The sequence below is a fragment of the Tenebrio molitor genome, chromosome 6 (genome assembly GCF_963966145.1).
Source record: "Tenebrio molitor chromosome 6, icTenMoli1.1, whole genome shotgun sequence".
In the NCBI taxonomy this organism is placed as follows: Eukaryota; Metazoa; Arthropoda; class Insecta; order Coleoptera; family Tenebrionidae; genus Tenebrio; species Tenebrio molitor.
Window position 1 is genome coordinate 5,381,883 of NC_091051.1, and position 14,086 is coordinate 5,395,968.

The following is a 14,086-nucleotide window of genomic DNA, read 5'->3' on the forward strand; positions in this document are numbered from 1 at the left end:
TAATAAATATATGAGAGAAAATTTTATACAAAATTTAGACAGCAAGTACTTAATGTATTTTGATGTGAATAATTTATATGGTGCAGCAATGTCAGAATATTTGCCATATGGTGAATTTGAGTTTTTAGAAAATTTTAACATTCAACAAATATTATATACCTCCAATACTTCTCAAATTGGTTACATACTTGAATGTGATTTAGATTATCCCATTTGCATACATGATATGCATAGCGATTTACCATTGGCGCCTGAACATATGGTGCCACCAAATTCTACATCCAAAATTAAAAAACTGCTTTTAACATTATTTCCAAAAAAAAATTATATTATTCATTATAGAAATTTGAAAATGTATTTAGACCTGGGAATGAAATTAACTAAAGTTCACAAAGTTTTAAAATTCAAACAATCACCATGGCTTAAACAATATATTGACTTAAATACCAAACTCAGGCAACAGTCTAAAAATGATTTTGAAAAAGATTTCTATAAATTAATGATTAATGCTATTTATGGTAAATGTATGGAGAATGTTAGAAAACATAGAGACATTCGATTGGTAACGAAATGGGATGGAGGACGCTGGGGACTACGCGCATTAATTTCAAGACCTAATTTTCATAGCTCCATTATTTTTGATGAAAATATTGTTGTTGTTGAAATGAATAAATTAGAAGTTTATCTGAATAAACCAATATACGTTGGTTTTAGTATCTTAGATATTTCGAAAACTTTCTTATATCATTTTCATTACAACTATGTTATTAAAACCTTCCAAAACTCTGCAAAATTACTTTATACCGATACTGACAGTTTAATCTATGAATTTAAAGTTTATGACATATATGAATATATTAAAAAAGATTTTCATCTTTTTGATACCTCAGATTATGAAACTAACAATATTTATAACATTATACAAAGAAACAAAAAAGTACCCGGCCTTATGAAAGATGAAAACAATGGTAAAATTATGTTAGAATTTGTTGGTTTAAGATCAAAAATGTATGCTTACACTGTAGATGACGATAAATCAAAAGAGTATTTAGTTAAAAAATCAAAAGGATCTACAAAATCTTCAATAAAAGCCATCACATTTAATGATTATAAAAATTGTTTGTTCGATCAAACAATTTTAGAAAAAGTGCAAAAGTTAATAAGATCTAAAAACCACAAGGTATCATCTATCAAACAGAAAAAAATTGTCTTAAGTCCATTTGATGATAAACGTATTCTTAATTTTGATACAACTGACACTAAGCCTTGGGGCTATATGTATCAAGCGACACCTAACAGAGAAAAAGAAGAAGAAAATATTAATTATGAGTAAAGTACATATGTGTACATAAGTAAATAATGGAAGGGATATCAACTACAAAATGAGGTACTGCATACAAACTAGCAACACAAATAATTTTATTTTATTGTTGTTGCAGTGCTAACCAGTGTTTCCAAGATGGATCTTTTGTTACAAATCAAAATCGAAGCCCAAGATGCTCTACAGAAAATTTATATGAAACATTTAAATAACCTGATCCTGTATGAAGACACTCATCAAACGAAACTTAAACTTTTTACTCTGATGAACCGAGAAGACTTTATTATTCCAAGTGAAATTTTTCCAAAAATGTCTCTTTACATAAAAAATGCTAATGTTGAAATATTTGTAAAACTGTTACAGAAAAGAAAATTTTTAGATAAGTATGTACACACATTTGTAGATATCTGTAGGAAAGAAAATGTAAGTTTGCTTTCTTATTCGAAATTATATGCCTTGTTAACTGCTCATGGTTTAGAGAAAAATGTATCACATATTTATTATCTGTTAGAGTTATTGTCCAACCACAATTTGCAAAACATTTGCACAAAGGAATTTCCATTGTTGAATATTTTGCAAAACCATCAAACTGTTGTATCATGCATTGATCAATTTGTATGTAATGTTTCATACATAGCTGACTACAAAAAGCTTCAGATAGCGATTTTGTCGTTGAAATTAAATAAAGATGTTTTATATAGATTTAAGCCTCATGAAAATGTTAAACACTCCCAAATATTACAATGGGTAAAGGAAAACATATTCAAAGGAAACAGCGATCCAGAGGCTCAGCTAGGTTGGACTTGCGGTCCAGACTCAGCGAGATGGCCATCAACAAAGCTCCAGGATTATAAAGAAACTTTGACTCTGTTAACATTATTATCATCTATTCAATAAAACACTTTTCATATTTTTTTGTCTTTTATTTATAAATTTTCTTACATAATTAAGGTGCTACAACTATTTATCTTAAATACTACCTAAGTAATAATAACAATAACTAAATAAATAAATAAATACATGGGTACCTACTTATAACCTATCTAACTAAAGATATTATGTTTTTAATTGGTATATATTTAGCTATTCTATCATGCAAAATTAAACAATAAGCAGTTGTTTTATCAGGTATATTTACACTTGTTTCAAATTCTATTCTAATATCCACTGCACTTCTTTTTAATTCTTCGTTTTGTTTAGAACAATCAATCACTGCAATTGGTGCAATATCTTTAAACTCTTTTGGAGTAAAAATAGGTTCACTTTCTTTGTAAAGAAAAGAATTTTGAAAATTAGTAAACATTTCATATAAGAGAGCATATTGATTGTTAACAAAATTTATATTTAAATTGTCATATGGATAATGTGTATCATTAAGGAAAACTTTAATATTTCTTAAATAACAATGATCAAAACGACTACAGTTTTTAGTAAGTTGATTTTTTCGATCTGTTTGTAATGCAAACATTACATATTGAGGTTTTTCTATAGCAGATTTAATAGCCCATGTATGTTTTTGTGTTTGAGGTAAAACTGGATATTCATGTAATTCTCGACTTCGAAAAGGAATGTACAATTCTTTTGCACTTTTAACAATATCCAATAATTTTAATTGTTCTTTTATTGTTGTTGTAATATGAGGAACTCTCCATGATATTTTTTCTAAAGACAATTTTACTGTCTTATCTAAATCATCATCAAGCAAAAATGCATTACTATCATCACTAGAGAGCGGATTTATATGCACAAAAAAATAAAAATTAAGCGCTTAAATAAGCATAACATACTGAATAAAAAAGTTTTATTTTAAACAAAAAAGCATTAAAAAGCATAAAAACAAGATAATAAAACACAATTCCTAAAAATGAAAATATAACATTTTTGTATTGCTTATACAACAAAAAACAACTCCTTATGGTTAGAAAACACTACTTGAACTTCAATCTTCTTCTTTGAAACAATGAATGATAAGGAGTTGTTCTAAATGATTAATTGTAAGATTTCTTCGTCGATCATTCAATATATTTTTAAAGTTGGAGAAACTGCGCTCCACATCTACACTTGTAGTTGGCGCAAATTTGAATTTGGGGATAATTGTAGAATCGATGTTTAAGTTTTCCACATATTCGCCTTGTAAAACTCGCGCTATGTCACACAAAATACCAAAACCTGTGTTTTTGTTTAAAACATTGTCGAGTTTCTCAGATACGACACGCCCAACTGCTCCTCTCACAGAGTTAGTTTCTTCTTTAAATTTTTGAACCATATTCACTGAGTCAACCAATGGAACACCTTGTTTTTCTAGTTTTGTTATAGTCTCACATACAAATTCATAATTACTTTTTAGAAAAGCTAAATTCTGTCGCAACTCTTTATTTTTGAAAATATCTATGCAGTTTCTTATTGACTGCGACGGAGCGTCGACAAATTCGGTAACTACTTCTTCAAATTGATTAATATATTGACTATAATAAAATGCGGCCTCTAACCAAGTTCCCCATCTGGTCAAAATTGGTTCTGGTGGTAAAGGTATGGTTGGAAATGTTTCCTTAAAATATTGCACTCTTAGTGGGGCTTTAACAAAAATTTTTTTACCATTTGAAATTAACTTATTTACCACAGGAAATTCTAATCGTATAGTTTCAGCTATTCTGTTTAGTCCGTGCGCAACACATGTACAGTGAATTAATTTTTCGTAAAATATTTTTAAGTTTGTTCCAGCTTTAATCATGTATGCAGCGGCATCCGAAATCATTAGCAAAATTTTGTCCGTTGGTACGGCATTTGGAAGAAAAAAAGACGTAAGACTTTCATTAACAAATCTGGTAATCGAATTACTGTTTGTTTTGGACAATTCTTTGCAACTGACAACATATCCTTTAGTAGGAATATCTTCCTTTAAAATACCGAGAATTAAACTTGCCACGTACCTTCCACAACTGTCTGTTGTTTCATCGACTGCAAACCACATGTAGTTACTTCCGATGCGTTGTTTAATTTTGTTACACACTTCTCGAAATACTGGCTCTAAATAATTTTTACGAAGAGTGCTCTCAGCCGGAACGTGTCTATTGCAATGGGTTTGTAGAAACTGTTGAAATGGGCCTTTATCTAACTTTTTGAATGGTATATTGGACTGAACCATCATCCTACATAAGTCGAAGTTAAACTGAAATTGTTCGTTTTGCCGTGATGTGCTTGCAACAGATTCTTGTAGAGTTTGTTGTTTAAATTTTGAAATCTCGAATTTTTTTCTTCGTTCAACATGAGTGTTGCTTTTCATATGTTGAATAACATTATATTTTTTTTCGCTTTGAATCTAAAATAATATTTTCTGAATACTAGAGAATTAGGTAACTACACAAAAAATACTTACGGTTTTAACGCAAACTCGACAAAATATTTTATTATTTTCAATTATAAATTCTGGAAAATTTTTTATCCACTCATCAGGCGTAGATTTTGGTTTTGGCATTTTTGAATTAAATTTTAAATGAAATGAAACAATGACCTGCACTCTAAGAAGGAATACGAGGGAATCGGTAAATATGGAGCAAATAATTCGCCTAGTGTTATCGTGTTAAACCGGTTTTTCGCAACAACAAAGTGAGAGATGAGTTCCTATAAACCTGGCTGCCACCACATTTCATCAACGACAAACGAGAAATTAATTTTTTTCATTTCTTGCGGCAACGGAATGTTTTCCGTGTTAAAACAATAAAAATTCTAATAAGTAAAGAATGAAAAAATACCTATAAATAAGGAAAAAGGCAGTAAATAAGCATATACATTTTAATATGCATAAAACTGCAAAAAAAGCAAAAAAAGCATAACAAAATAGGGCTCAAATGACTCAAAATTTTAAGTCTGTTACACATCTCAAAAAGTATTGAGCTACTTATAACCCCCACAAAAAGCATAAAAACTAGAAATCCGCTCTCTAATCATCACTACCGCGACGTAGTACTAATTCTTGTCGAGCATTTACCAAAACTTTTTTAAAGTCTTCACACAAACCCAAAACCATGTGAAGTGGAATTATAACATCAAAACTACCACTCACTCCATCAATAATAGTAGATTGTTCTTTGGGAAACCAACCACTGTTTTGAAGAGCCTTACTTTGTGATTCGTTGTATGTTGCATATCCTTTTAAAATAGACGCAATTCCCGGATTTCTAACAGTATCAATGGAATCTCCTGATATTTCATAACGTATTTCATTAAACAAAAATAAAATTCCCATGTTAACAAATTCAACGCTTGAAGGTGGTAAAACAGCATTATCTTTACCATACACTTTTACTTTTCCTTGAACATGTAACGTACTGTACCAAGGTAAAGTGTATATGTCTTGTTGTTGTATTGGAATTCTAATTTCATCATTGTTATTAAAAGAACTAGATGCATAAGGTGGATGAGTACGTTTTTCAGCATAAGCAATTGTCATATCAAACAACGGTGGTTCCTGAACATTCAGAATTTCAAAATTCATTTTGCTAAATTTATACTTTTACTCGAAATCCTAAAGATTTTAAAAACAAACGGTTTGCTGTAGTTAACACTTTCACGTTTTTCACTCGACTAGAAATTTTATTTGTTTTTGAGATATTTATATTTTTACCCTTGTATGCTGCACCAATTTTACTATTAACATTAAACACTATTCCCATTGCAGGATCGCTATTTTACTTTACGCAAATGCAACCTTACTGTTAGCACTTCTCCTCTAAAATTGACAATATTTCCATCTTGATCAGTTATTTTAATTGTTATCTCATCTATTTGTTTAGTGTTAACTGGTAGATAAATAACACTAGAAGGTGTTTCTATTATTTTGTATCCAGGAGGTACACAAGGAAAAAATTCATGAATAACATGCACTTCTTTACCATTGCGATACGCACCAGATACAATATTACACTCCACACATAATGCATTTACTTTGAATATTTTACAAGGATTATCTGATATATGTTTTTTGTTTGCTCTAAGTGTATTACTGCTGAAACCTAGTAAACTACCAATAGTGTCTTTTTTTGTAAAGTCAATATCAAGACTACATTTAATTTCACATTTTAAGGTATTGTTATTTCCTTCTATAAGTAAAGTAGGTTGTTGCATGTAGTGATTTGTTTTTAATGATTCGTTTTTAACATATCTAATAAGTTCTTGACTTAAAAAAGCATTGAGTTCATCAATTTCATAAGAACCCTCAGGAATTTCAATAAAACCTTTTGTTTGATTTATTAAGGTAAAATAAAATTTGTTATTTGAATTAGTTACGTTTGCTATTGAATTAAATGTTTCTAAGTTTATTAAACCTAAAGCGTATTCACTGTTATCCAATACTAAAGGAGGATAATATTTACTTGAAAGTATTGAACTTGTTCCTGTTAAAGTAAACGTAACAGACATGATACAAACACATACAAAAGACTGTGCTAAACTAAAAACTATCTACATCCGTTATTAATTATTATAGTTGTACAAAAATTTTAAACACAAATGTCCACAAATTACTGTATCAAACTTTTGTAATGTTTGATGATTATATATTATTTCACACTTATTGTTTTTGTTTAAATATTTAACTAATTCTGTAGGTGGCGGTAAGTTGCCAAAGCTATCAAAATAAATGACCTGGTTATTAATTTTTTTATAAGCAGTCCAGTGAGTTCCATTACCTTTCTGATCATCTAAATTTATGAGACCAGTTTCGTTAACTTTTGCTCCTGATTTAGGCAATGAATCTTTCATAAATACTCCTCTAAAATTATGAATTTCTAATAGTTTTGCAAATTTTTTTAAATCAATATTTGTTAAGGCACGTTTTGGAAGCTTTATAGGAATGTCCTTGGTGATTTCCATGGTCCTAAAAAAAGACCGAATCCCTTTTTATAAGGTTTTAAAAACAATCCTTTTCCTGATTTAGACTTATTTAATGCAATGGCTTCCATATTTTGATTATGTCTTTGAGTTTCTTTAAGTTGTTCTTTAGCTGCTTTAGTATCATTTACTGCTTTTGCAATTGCTGCAGCACCACCACCTAAAGAACCTAAGGCCCCTAATGCAGCAAAAATTGGAATAAGCGGTAAAAATCCACCAGTTTTTGGTATAGGAATAGTGCGTGTATGTTTAATAGGACTTTTGTTTTTTACTGATTTTACAGCTTTTACTGCTGCTTTTATAACGTCAATGTTGTTTTTAAACTTCTTTCCTTTAATTGCTGTTTTTGCAATTTTTCTTAGTTGGTTAAACCCTAATCCTTTTTTACTTTTCTTAAATTTAGTTTTTGAGCGCTGAGATTTTTTTGCTGATGAACAACCCATTCCAAGTGTTAATTTAGCTTTCATTGCAGATGCAACACCCAAAGCCGCAGTTTTTTCTCCAAGTGAAGAATTAGAAGAACGTAATCTAAGCTTTGCTTTCTCTAATAAGACACGGTCTGCTTTATGTCTATTGATTAGATCTAAACTCTTATTATAAGCGATATCATGTTCCTTGCAGGCTTCATCCAAATCATTAACTCCTTTATCGCCTCGGGAAAGCCGTTTTGATAGTTTTGTTCCTGGTCCACAATAATTATAACCCGGAATATGAAGTTCTACGGGTAGCTTATTTATCACCGAATTTAGAATACCACGTCCACTATATCTCTTTTTAACCGTTTTTACTTGACTGTTACGCTTTCGTTTTTTTACTGCCATATATAGACTTTATGAAGTTTAGGTTTTACCAACTAAAACACAACTAAAACAAAACAGGTTTGGATAAGAATATTTATAGTTTACAGAAATTTTTCTCATTAGTTTCATGCAAAATGCGAATAGTACAACAACCAATAACACTACAAGTTTCAAACAATGATTTTAAAACTATTAACAAAAAAAGACATGGAGGACTTTTTCCCTCAACTATACGTTGTCTTATTGTAGGACCATCAAACTGTGGTAAAACCAATACAATGATAAGTTTAATTGAACATCCTAATGGATTGCGATTTGAAAACGTCTATGTTTTTTCAAAATCATTATTTCAACCAAAATATCAGTATTTAGAAACATTATTAAAACCTATAAAAGGAATGAATTTCTTTGCATTTAATAATCTAGAAAATAATATTCCCTCTTCATCAGAAGTTAAACCTAATTCCTTAATAATTTTTGATGATGTAGCTTGCGATAAACAAAATGTTATGAGAGAATATTTTAGTATGGGTAGACATAAAAATATTGACTGTTTCTATTTGTGTCAGACTTATACCAAAATTCCGAAACAATTAATTAGAGACAATGCAAATTTTTTAATAGTATTTAAACAAGATGAGTTAAATTTACTTCGCATTTATAGAGACAACGTTAGTTCGGAGCTCACTTATGAACAATTTAAAGAAATGTGTCATTTATGTTGGCAGGATAAATTCAATTTTTTAGTAATTGACAAAGAAAAAGATTTCAATAGTGGAGGTTATAGAAAAGGTTTTGATTGCTTCATACAACCTTAATTTCAGTAAGAAAAACTATATAAACAAAACAAAGTACCAAATTCCACAGTTTTAGAAGCAGTTTGTTAACGCTTTGTAACGCTTTTACGATTTGATAACGTTTTGCGTATTTGTATTAACTATGAATTTAAAAAGTAGAGTTAATGATACAGACACAGACAATCTAAAAAAATTAATTAAGAAAAGAGATGAAGTAAAGCGAAAAATGACTTTGCTAAAACAAGATGAGTCTATTTATGAAAACACCTTTTCTCCTATTACCAAAAGACTTGAAACAATATCCAATCAGTTACAAGAAAAAGGCATTGTCAACAACTTTAAACCTAAAGAAGAAAAACAAGAAACATTTAAACAAATTATTCCCGTCGAAAATAAGCTTACTCTTTCGGATAGAATCTCTAAACTTCAAAAAAGAATGGATTCAATAAAAGATGATAAAGTTGATTTGAATGAAATTGATAAGCTACTTCAAAGTACATCACATGATGCATCAGTTTTAAAAAGGGAGGTAGAACCAGAAAGTTTTATAGAGGAACCTGAAAATGTAGACAATATAGAACTAGATGAGTTAATTGAAAATTCAGTTGAAGAAAGTAAAAATAATATTTCAAATATTGTTGGAACAGATTTATTTACTGAGTACTTAGAAAGTTTTGATGAAATACCACGACAATATATAAGTGCTATGATTCTTGATAAGAAACGAGAATTTGATCATAGGACTGGCATAAGACACGACAGCTTTCAAGAGAAATTCTTCATTGGTTCATCTGTTGTAGAGTTTATGGGCAAAGACATTAAAGTAGATAACAACTTTTATAAAACAACACCGGGACTCTATGAACTTTTATTTAAAAACAATCCTAAAAAGTATACACAAAATGACTTGAGTACATATAAAGAGATTTTGGATTTAGGCAATGCTTGTCGTCCTAACTTTGATCCTTCTGCTCCAATTCGCCTTAGATCTGATAAATATAAATCAGTTATTGCTCCCTTATACTTTCCATCTCAAAATTATACTGAAACTCCTAAAAGACCAAGAAAAGCCATCGGTAAAGGTATGATAAAAGAAACAAATAATTATCCAATAAATTATGTTTACTGGGATGATCCAAATGAATTAGTCGAAAGACTTCGGTTATTAGTTGCTTCGCAGACAGCGGGACATTCGGGTCACAATAACGAAATAGTTTCAATTGTAGAAGAATTGCGTGAATCTGGTATTATTGAATGATGACGCTTGATAAATTTGGACGTCACTTAGTTAAAAATCCACAATTGGTATTGACAAAGTTTAGTGACAAAGAAATTCTTTCATCCTCATATATGTTTTATAACGTAATTTTAAAATTTGAAGCTAATGCCATTGTAGATAATAAATATATTATAGGATTTGACAGAGTTGATTATAAATTTCCATTAGAACAGGGTACCATTGAAAAGATTCTTCTAAACAATGAAGAGGTTCTTATAAGTTTAAATGATAAATTATTTACTAAAGAACAAGCTTTGAATTATCAAATGCAATTTGGAACAAGTATATCATTTGTTGTTAAACAAAGTACATCGAAAACTAAAAACAATAAATTTAAATGTTTATTTGCGCAAATAATTGTTAAATGTCCAATAAAATTTGAAAATCAGTCAGTCAATGATGAAAAAGCGATTATAAAACATTAATAATAAGCATGGTTTCCAAATTAAAAGATAATGGTTATAAACCTACTTCCATCAAAATGGATATCGTAAAAGAATTACATAAGCCTGCAAGAAAAAAATTCAAACGTCGTCGTATTATAATTAAAGGACTAAATGAAACATTGCAAGCTGATCTTGTGGAAATGATTCCATATGCCAAAGAAAATCAACAATTTAAATACATTTTAGTTGTAATTGATTGCTTTTCTAAGTACGTCTGGATGGCTCCATTAAAGACAAAAAATTCTATTGATGTGAGTACAGCAATGGAGAATATTTTACTAAAAGTAAAACCACCACCTAAAAACTTACAGACTGACAACGGTAAAGAGTTTTTTAATACAAAATTTCAAAGTTTAATGAAAAAACGTAAAATTAATCATTATAGTACGTTCAGTTCTATTAAAGCATCTATAGTTGAACGGGTCAACAGAACGCTAAAGCAATTAATGTGGGTACAATTTAGTTTTCAAGGAAATTATAAATGGGTCAATATATTAGATAAAATCGCCAACGAATATAACAACAAATATCACAGCACAATTAAAACTACACCCGCAAATGTTAAAAAAAGCAATGAAAGATCAATATTGAAATCAATTTATACTCATATAAAGCTTGCAAATGTACATAATAAATTTTCTGTTGGTGATCATGTACGAATAAGTAAACATCGTCAAATTTTTGATAAATCTTATACAGCCAATTGGTCAAACGAAATTTTCATTGTTAAAAAAGTAAAGCTAACTAATCCAACAACATATTTATTAAAAGATGTACAGGGCGAAGATATATTAGGAGGATTTTATGAAGAAGAATTGCAGAAAGTAAAACATTCGGATATTTACTTGGTGGAAAAAGTTTTAAGAAAAAAAGGAAAAAAAATGTATGTCAAATGGTTAGGACTAAACAACACACACAACAGTTGGATTGATAAAAGTAGCATCACATAATACATTCAAATGTAATTTATATTTTTAATAAAATTATAATAAAGAATCTAGTGTTTTATTTCATTATTTCCTTACTTTGCAGTTCATAATCATCCGGATAGAGATGACTAACCTAAGTCAGCATCTTCAACCTTCACATAATTGTGATTAAGCAATATTTTACATCACAATATGGTAGTGATAGTAGCAATAAAACAACATGAATATGTGAAAGTTTATTTATATTTACATTACTACAAAATATACAATTTCAAATAAATAATAATAACATTTAGGAACACACAAATTCACTCTTTAGTTCTATATTCTCGTAAAAAATGTTTAAAATGTTGACTCTTAATTAAATCATGCATGGCGCAAGGAAGACATCTGACACCTTCCATATCACTTTCACCTTTGCATGATGGACACTTATATTTAATCGGAACAGGCATTTTTTTTTCTCGTGTAGCTCCAGAAAAATTTATTCTTCTGTCTGTTCAACAAACTTGATATTGGTTGTTCTTCCAACTATTCCTTCACTAACCATAAAAATGTTTTTTCCTTGTTTCAATAAATTGTTTAAAGTTTGAATAACTTTTTCGCTAAATTTTTCTGTAAACCGTTGTGGAAGAGGCGTTTTAAATTCACTACAATCAACGACTACTTGTTCACCAAACTGAGTTTCCGTCTTAATAAATCTTTTAATGGGGAATCTTCTATCAATTTCTAAATAACTTGGCCTCACATATGGCACAAGATGAGTTTCTTCGTTTATAGATTTTAAGAAATGACTCATCGCTTAATTTTGATACTATGCAGCTGCTTTAATACTATGAAAATGTAAGTTCAGCATACAATTATAAAATGATCCCCCACTACCTCAATGTTTAGATGAATGAAAACACAATGACCCCTTCAGAAAAATAAAGATCATGCAAAATACTACTTATTTGCATGAATAAAAAACTATGTTTTGCAGAGAACACAGAAATATGAAACTTCAATATCTTCCGCAATGTTTCTAGCTCATAAAAATATAAGTCACGCAAAATACCGCTTATTTACCTGAATCAAAAACCATGTTTTGATGGAACCAAAACGGATGTAATGATCAGATAATTTACTCTGAATCAAAAACTATGTTTTGACTAAACTACAAACGCAAATTAAAACTAGCGTTTTGATCGCGACATGACTGATACAGTTGAAGGTCACGCAAAACACATGAGTCTAAAACGCGATTTTTGAGTGAGCCAGAACCAGCACTATATAACTACTCACTTAGGGTCGGCGATACAATAATTCCTCGTTTACAACTTGACAAATTAAAAATGTACGATCGTTACATCCCGATCGACTATTTAAATGGGCGATTGCCAGTTAGATTTATTATGCACAACCCCCTGAACACGAATCGAGAAGATGTGCTACGTCTATGCAGATTAAACGACGTGTATGATTGGTTGCCTACATGTGTGAAAAATTTTCATCTCGCCAGTTTTCTTCCCTTTCTAAAAAAAAAAGAATTGTTTGGTGCTATGTGACGACACATGATTGCTTTTCTTCAAACCATCAGCTAATCACCGAGTTAATCATTTTTAATTTTTTCATTTTCTTTGATGCTCTCTCGAGCGATCCAATTTTGAGTTATTAAAAATAGTGACAGATTTATTTGTTTGAGATTGAATCGGCGGTGCCGTCTACTTTCCCTATAAATTGTGCTGTAGTGAACTTTTTTTTGTGCTGTCTCTGTTAGTTAACTTACCGCTGTCATAAATCTAACGGTATAAACAGTGCAACAACAATTCGGAGGGAATGCACCGGATCCCGAGGGAATTGTGGGGAATGTCTGCTTGTCATGCGATGAATTCATGAAGAATTAAAGATAGGATCTTCCCTCGGTTCTTCCTTAATTAAAACGAAGTACTTGGTCGCTTATTAAATAAGCACCGGCAATTTTGTGGCGGTTGTGTGAATTAAACAGGGTAAGCCGAGGTTTAGGGCGAGAACACGACAGTATTTTGCGGCCGGATAAATCCCTTCGGCGTAAAAGGTCACCGATGGAAAAGAAATAAAAAAAAATTAAAAAGTGAGCCGGTCGAGAAATCGGCGAAGAGATTGGAGGAGACTGTGAAAAAGGGTCAGTCGACGAATTCGTGAGGAGTAGATTTCGTCCATGCTTAATTTGGACGAAGTTGTTGGGCCACTTATTAAATAACGCTAGTCAGTTCGGTGGATTAAGTCGTAATCCGCAGTTTAGCGCAAAAACGGGCCGGTAATTATGGGGGTGTTCGGTAAAGCAGTCGACGCGTCATAAGAAGCGTTCATTTCGCGGATCATTAGCTGATTAAGTTTAATTAATCCCGTGGTAAAAATGGTGGCGTTCGGACGTCGGTGTTTTTTCCCTCTCATGTTCCAGACTCCAATTAATTTATGACCGGTCCGAATCCCGTGTGGCGCTCCGGTCTGGGCCCATATATCAGGGGGAACACATACCTGCCAGGTTTCCGGGCTCGCACCTTACTCCGGAAACGTATTCCGGACGTACCTGTTTCTGAGTGTGCCAGTAGCGTGAATTGGCGCTCTTAACTTATAGGAAAAGTTGTATGCGGCCACTTCCAG

The 14,086-nt window shown here is 30.8% G+C and overlaps 1 protein-coding gene and 2 long non-coding RNA genes across 7 annotated transcripts in view; 2 read left to right on the forward strand and 1 right to left on the reverse strand.

Moving 5' to 3' along the window:
• Positions 1–14,086, forward strand: part of Scgdelta (sarcoglycan delta) — a 178,227-nt gene that overhangs the window by 86,429 nt on the left and 77,712 nt on the right. The gene's annotated exons all lie outside the window — the stretch shown is intronic.
• LOC138132530 (uncharacterized) lies at positions 45–2,234 on the forward strand. The gene is made up of 2 exons (XR_011160097.1): positions 45–1,387; positions 1,440–2,234. It is a non-coding gene; the product is annotated as an uncharacterized lncRNA (long non-coding RNA).
• Positions 3,108–5,272, reverse strand: LOC138132531 (uncharacterized). Its single transcript, XR_011160098.1, has 2 exons — positions 4,698–5,272; positions 3,108–4,640 (listed from the first exon to the last, which is right to left on the reverse strand). It is a non-coding gene; the product is annotated as an uncharacterized lncRNA (long non-coding RNA).